Raw genomic sequence first — 6,417 nt, 5'->3', positions numbered from 1 at the left:
TTACTCACCCCTGAGACCCAGAGAAGAGGGGAGTGGTCACTACCTGTCCTAGGAAGGGCTTGAGAGTTGCTTAAAGGAAAAATGGCATCTGGTTCAATAGTGCAAAAAATTCTATCTATGGTAGACATGATCAAGTTCTCCTGGTTATTTGCCTAGGTAAATTGCCTTCCTGGCATTCTGATCTCTAATAGAATCCAGATTTCAGCCCAGGCATTAAGCTTGTCAATCCAGGAGTGGTTGATATTACCATTACTTTTATCCTTCTGATATATAACTAGGTTGAAGTCACCCCCAAGCAGAGTTGGTTGGTGATCATCAATGAACAAACTATGTAATTCAGAAATGAGGTCATGCTTGCCCTCATCATAGGGAGACCCATATACAACAATGAATCTAAAATTTTACCACAAGCTCTAATCTCTAAGTTACATGAAATAGAAAATCTAAGAGAAGTCCAGTCAACTATATCAAAGATATCACTATCAGCACCTACTAGGATGACCCCAGAGACGCCAATAGCAGGCAAATGTTGCAAGGTAAAAATTCTTATTACCACTAATAGATTTAAGGAAAACTGTAGAAAGCTGCCCTTTCTTTGTCTCCTGGAAAGCAATAATACTAGGGTTAATCTTGGCAATCATATCCAAGATGCATGTTTTTTTGCCAGGGGTGGTGATCCCTCTAATATTCCAGAAAGGCAATTCATTTTGAAAAGGCTTTCCTGGGGTGCTTGCCCCGTCCATATTTAGAGATTTTAGACCAGATCATACTATGATCATCTAACATAGAAGGAATCCCTTTTAGCACTTCAGGGGTAATAGGTGGATCTAACAAGTCATTAGAGTCAGGCAGCCCTTCAGGCTCACTGCACTCATCACAAGCTCACCAGGGTAATAAGAGCTATGTTTTTCACCAGGATCAAGTCCCTGTTTGGTGACCTTATCAGGAACATCATCCTTATGAAAGATAATTGCTACTAGTGTCCAGTGTCTATGCTAGTGGTTTGATTTTTGTGTGAGCAGTATATGCTAATACGTATAGCCAAAAGGTTAGCTATCTACAACATGCTTAGTTATGTATATGCACAATTAGTGTTCGTATTATAGCCATCTCAATCTGCAACAATGTTGTTACAGTTGGTGCCAATTCATAGTTTTCTTTATTACTAAGAGTGTATAATGCATTTTGTCCTAGCAATTTTTTAGAGTTCACATTAATAAATAAGTCTCACGTAAACTCATGTATTCATACCAAACTGGAAATGGGAGAGGAGGATATTTTGATGTGTTTACCTTATTGTTTATTAATACAGATGTTTTTTTGGTGAAGCACAACTGGAGCCAATGATGATAACAGAACCCACAGATTGCTGGCCTGATAGGGCAAGGTGTTGTGTGCATTATACTAGTTGCATGATGCAAATTTTCTCATTAAAGTTGGCTAGAATTTCTACTAACATGGACTCCATACAACTATATGGATACATAGCAGTGCGGGATTGTCAAGATCAATTGCTTAATTATGTTATTAATCATAGCAGGGATGATCCCATCATTATGCGACAGGTGCATATCTTTACTTGCACAAATTGTTTGAAATAATTCATTTATTTTAATTTGTAAGTTCAATCCCATCACATGCATTGCACAAAATGGATCGAAATATAAACATTGTTTGGGTATATACTTCAAGTACTTCATCTCTTTTTAATCATAAAAGTTGGGATCGAAGGTGGAATATTGTACATGCTTAATATCTTTTATCTCATGTGGATTGGTATATGTAATGAAAATACTATTAATTATGTTCTTAGTTTTGTTGTGATGTTCTTAGTTCTTAATAAATAACACATGCTTAGTTTATTTTTATTGTCGTTCTTTAAATAAGTATTTCATAATGCATTGATTTTTACCTATTTAATAATATTTTTGTGTTATGGTTGCATATCTTCTTCCATGTGCTTAACTCTATTAAAAAGTGTCATACCGAAATTGTGAAAATAACTATTATTTGTCCACTATGTTACCAATTTGAGAATCATGTTGTGGAATTACAATTAGTTAGACGAAACTTACTACTGGAACTATAGTGTGTAATTTAGTGATCTATTAACCAGTAATAGACTAATATGTATTTAATTAATATCAAGTCGGATAATTTTGGACCCTTAATTCTTGTAAGACAATTACTCCTATAAACATTTGAGGTGTTGGTGATGCTGGCTCTGTTTTATGGATTTTATTTTCGTGGATTCTTGTATGCAAATATGTGTGTGGTTGGAGGATGTTATACCAAGATGAGTTTGTCCTTTTGCATATATGTAGCATGTTTATGGTTAATTATGTTTGGTTTAGCAATGTTAAGTGTCATGTGCAACCGACTTATGTTTATGGTGAAAAAACTCACATTATTTTAGTTTTTTGTGAATAGAAATAATTTGTGGGATCAAAGTTTCTCGGGTGCGCAAGGTGCAAATTTTCATATTGTTTGGACATTCCAGGTGCTCATGACAAACAAAAAATTATAAATATGTACGTCGGTGAACAGTAAATTAAAAAAATAGCAAAAAAATATGAAACACAAAAAATTTAAGGTTTTTCCTTTGTCACGAGCTCCTGGAATGTCTAAATAGCACAAAAAATTTCACGCACCTTGCGCATCCGAGGAACTTTGATCCAACAAATTTTCAGATTTTTTAGACTTTTTTGCTTTTTTAAAAAAATTACTGTTTATACGGACGAAAACCGCCCGAAGCGGCGTGAGGGACGAAAATTATCCGGTTTTGATAGTTGAGGGACGGAAACTTGAGTTGAGGGACGATTTCTAAACTCTCGAAAAAGTTCGACGACGAAAAATATACTTATCCCGCAAAATATGGATGCAGCAATACTTTCACCAGCCTTGTTCCAGACTATCTTCTGAACATGATTGGTACAAATAGAACACCAGCCAGGCAAATAATATGGCTGTTACTCTGTTCTATGTACGAACTACTACTCTAATCGACATTGGTATCCTCTGAACAGCGTATAATTCTTTTTGTATGTAATATTGAAACACCTGCACGGCTAGAATATGTAAACGACAGCTATTTAATGTGTCAGGAATTATTATATGCAAAAGCAAATCTTAAGTTCGTAGCAGAAATGGTGAGCTGCAAATCACATCTCTAGTTCTCAATTATTTATAATTCTGGGATGCTGCTCTGGATTGACACCAAAGGGGATAAACTAGCTCTGAAATTTTCATTATCACTTTCTTAATCAAATTCCATAGTTTTTAATCGTGGCCTTATTCCTTCCATCAATGGAAGCTGGGTTTGTCAAACATCATTGAGTTATTCCACACTGGACTGAGCAGCATGCGCAAAATTTGGTACTTGGTTGATTGGTTCAGTGCAAATTATCTATCTCCATCATTCCCGCTCTCAGAAGTAAAGGCAAAAAAAGGAGAGGTCAGTTTCGAATATATGTCAGTTCTGAATATTTTGGTCAATATTTTCCAATGTGCTGAAACATATTGTGCAAATTAGCTACTCTGATATTTGTGCAGAGATTCCTAAAGAAATATGCAAGAGTGGAGTAGCAGAACAAACCAAAAGAGACAGTAGTGCACTCCTTATATGAAGGTGGAATGGTTCATACTGAAATATGAGTAAGACCCGTCGGAAAATTATAAGCAACATATAACACCATCGACCATTTCTTTTGAAGGCGCCGGCAAGGTAAATATGCAACCCTTGCCTATACACAGTACATGCTAAACAAAAAAAGGTGTATGTAAAGTAAAATTGTGTCAAATTAAGTTTATGGTATGGTATGATCTAATATAATCAACACATATATCCTCCAACAGCATATGGTAAAATTAGAACACCTGCCCGGCAAAAATTATGTAAACAACTGAATCTACAAAAACCATCTAGAAATAGCACCAACAAAATGTAACCATAATTGCATTCTTTTTTTTTGAAGATAGACCGATAATTGCATTCAGTCAGTACAAACAATATAAGAGCCACGTAACTAGGTAAGAGCATACAGTCATCTCCAAGATATACAGGACAATTATTTTCAGTAGTGTGTGTACTACTGTAGCAAGGGGTACTCCCAACAGCCAGAATGTTCGCTTGTCAGCCAACATTTAGGCCTGCATTATTCGTTGTGGTGGATATGTTGGGCTGCTATCAGAAGGGTGGTGGTGGTGAGCCGCCTGGGCCCGGGGGTCCGAAGAATGGGCCGCAGCAATCTTGGAGGAGGCAGCAACAACAGAGGAGGTAGAAGCTGCACAAGAAGTATTCGTCCTGAGTTTCAGAGAATATAAACTATCTGTTTCAAACAGGGAAAAAAACTTCAAAGGAACAAATATAAACGATGGACTAATGTATGCTTCGCCACTTATATATTGCAATTTGATTGAGTTGACCACTAAACCACTAACCATCTAACTGAATATAATTGCTTTCTTTTTTTTCTTTTGGAGATGTTGATGTTGATAATAATTTGATGATTTTGCTGGCAAAAATGCACACTTTAAATTTCTGTTAGTAGCTGAGGATTCAACTTACCAGGATCCGAAGAAGCCACCAAACCAAGGCCCCCAAGAACCAGGGCCAGGGCCTCCCCAATCTGGTCCTCCAGGCCCGCGAGGACCCATTCCACCAACACAGAAACAACTAGTTAATACAGACTACAGCTTCACAAGAACTCAGCCAGGACGCAATACAAGAGTTGATGCCCCAGTTGGAGATGAAGAAGAATTTATAGATGTAGGGTGAGAATAAGTAGTTGTGCATGGACCTGCCGTTCCAAGGATCACCTGTGAGTCTTGACTCTCACCCACTGGTCAATCAAAGTCTCTGTTCCAAGTTCCAACTACTATTCTGAACCCTCTGCCTGCTCTTCCCTTGCATTAGGAGTGCAGCTTTGATTTCTTAGTCTTAAATGCAATCTGGGCGATCAACTGCATCTGCACTATTATGTTAATTCTAATCAACACCTGTGTCCTCCCAATAGCATATAGTATATGTTAAAGTAAAACACCAGTCCGGCAAAAATATGTGAAGGAATTTATATTGCTTCATTATCTAGAAAGCAGCAACTACAAATTGTGTCAGGAATTTATATATGCAAAGTAAGTACTAGTACATCTTAAGTTATTAGCATCATCGGTGAGCTTATATTGCTTCATTATCTCACTTTGCTTACATTTCAGAGAACACCCTCTGACGAGAAACAATAGTAGGCTTCCGTTTCTGTAGGCTGAAAAGATGATATTCAAGCTGAGGGAAGAGAGCATGCAGGCTGAAAATGTGTTTCAGGCTTCAACTTATAAGGAAGAAGCAGATAAAACTAAGTGTCTTCTTCCAGCCATAACCCCTCTATATTAAATATCCCTCGTGTCTTGCCAATTACCACGAGGGTCATTAGCTGCAGTTACATAAGATAGAAATGATCTTTCATGTTAAGTCTTGCACATAAAAAATTCAGGCGGCAGCTCCATGTTTAGTCGGAAAAAATCTGCTACTCTTGGCAACATACGTTTATGATCTGCAGACTATTGGTCGACTTATCTGAAAAATACTTTGTACAGAAACATTGTCCAGATGGTTTTGATTTTTGTACATAATCAGATTACTACTAGTATCAGAAGCCTAGTTGTATAGAACAGTATATTTTGTACAGAACCGTCCAAAGTGCTTCCTGCTCATGTAGCTTAATCAATTAACCTTGTCAGTTTTTTTTCCTCCCGGTGAAGTTTTTATAGCGTGTTTGAGTTTGATTCTAGGGAGAGAAAAACATTGCAAGTTTCTGCATATTTTCTACTCTGGTTGGTATCAAGCTCCGAACTATGAGTTTGTATTCTGATTTCACATGCTGGCTTATGAAAAATGAATTATGACAGAACATTTCACTGAGCAGTTGACTAGGATGCAACCATTTAATTTAACTACCAGTGCGCCATTGTCTTCTAAAAATTCAGATATAGCTTGCAAATCAACAAAGAATCTGTCTATGCTCATCGTCAGCTTCAACAAAGGGTAGAAACAGGTAACACCCCTACTAATATTGACTATTAAGAAGATCACTAGATAAAAATGATAATGTCAATTCTTCAATTCAAGAAATATGGTACTAAGAACTAAGAACACCGCTAGCAAAGCCGGTTCCTGCCCAGAAAATAGACACGTGAAGTGGATCAGGTGGCAAATATTTTAAAAGCAGAGCAAAGCATCAACACGGCATTAATCAGTTCAACCGAAAGGGAGACAAGCAATATAACATTCAGAGCTTATGATCCTAACTTATATTACATCAATGCCTAAAAAGCAAGATGCCAGCAGCCTCATAGTTGATCCATTTCATAGATATTGCAGCTCATAAGGAAACGACTGCTAGTCCGTTAAGAACCACCACC

General features: G+C 37.1%; 2 long non-coding RNA genes across 2 annotated transcripts in view; one reads left to right on the top strand and one right to left on the bottom strand.

Moving 5' to 3' along the window:
• Window positions 1–3,814, top strand: part of LOC119270315 — a 9,244-nt gene extending 5,430 nt beyond the window's left edge. Inside the window, exons 3-5 of the long non-coding RNA XR_005134056.1 lie at window positions 1,313–1,387; window positions 1,492–3,454; window positions 3,553–3,814. This is a non-coding gene — a long non-coding RNA (uncharacterized LOC119270315). The remainder of the gene's footprint in view (window positions 1–1,312; window positions 1,388–1,491; window positions 3,455–3,552) is intronic.
• Window positions 3,815–3,942: 128 nt separating this feature from the next.
• On the bottom strand, window positions 3,943–4,727 carry LOC119270314. The gene is made up of 2 exons (XR_005134055.1): window positions 4,568–4,727; window positions 3,943–4,283 (listed from the first exon to the last, which is right to left on the bottom strand). It is a non-coding gene; the product is annotated as an uncharacterized LOC119270314 (long non-coding RNA).
• Window positions 4,728–6,417: the final 1,690 nt, after the last annotated feature.

This window comes from Triticum dicoccoides, chromosome 3A (genome assembly GCF_002162155.2).
Source record: "Triticum dicoccoides isolate Atlit2015 ecotype Zavitan chromosome 3A, WEW_v2.0, whole genome shotgun sequence".
NCBI classification, from domain to species: Eukaryota; Viridiplantae; Streptophyta; class Magnoliopsida; order Poales; family Poaceae; genus Triticum; species Triticum dicoccoides.
This window is presented reverse-complemented; position numbering and strand designations above follow the sequence as displayed.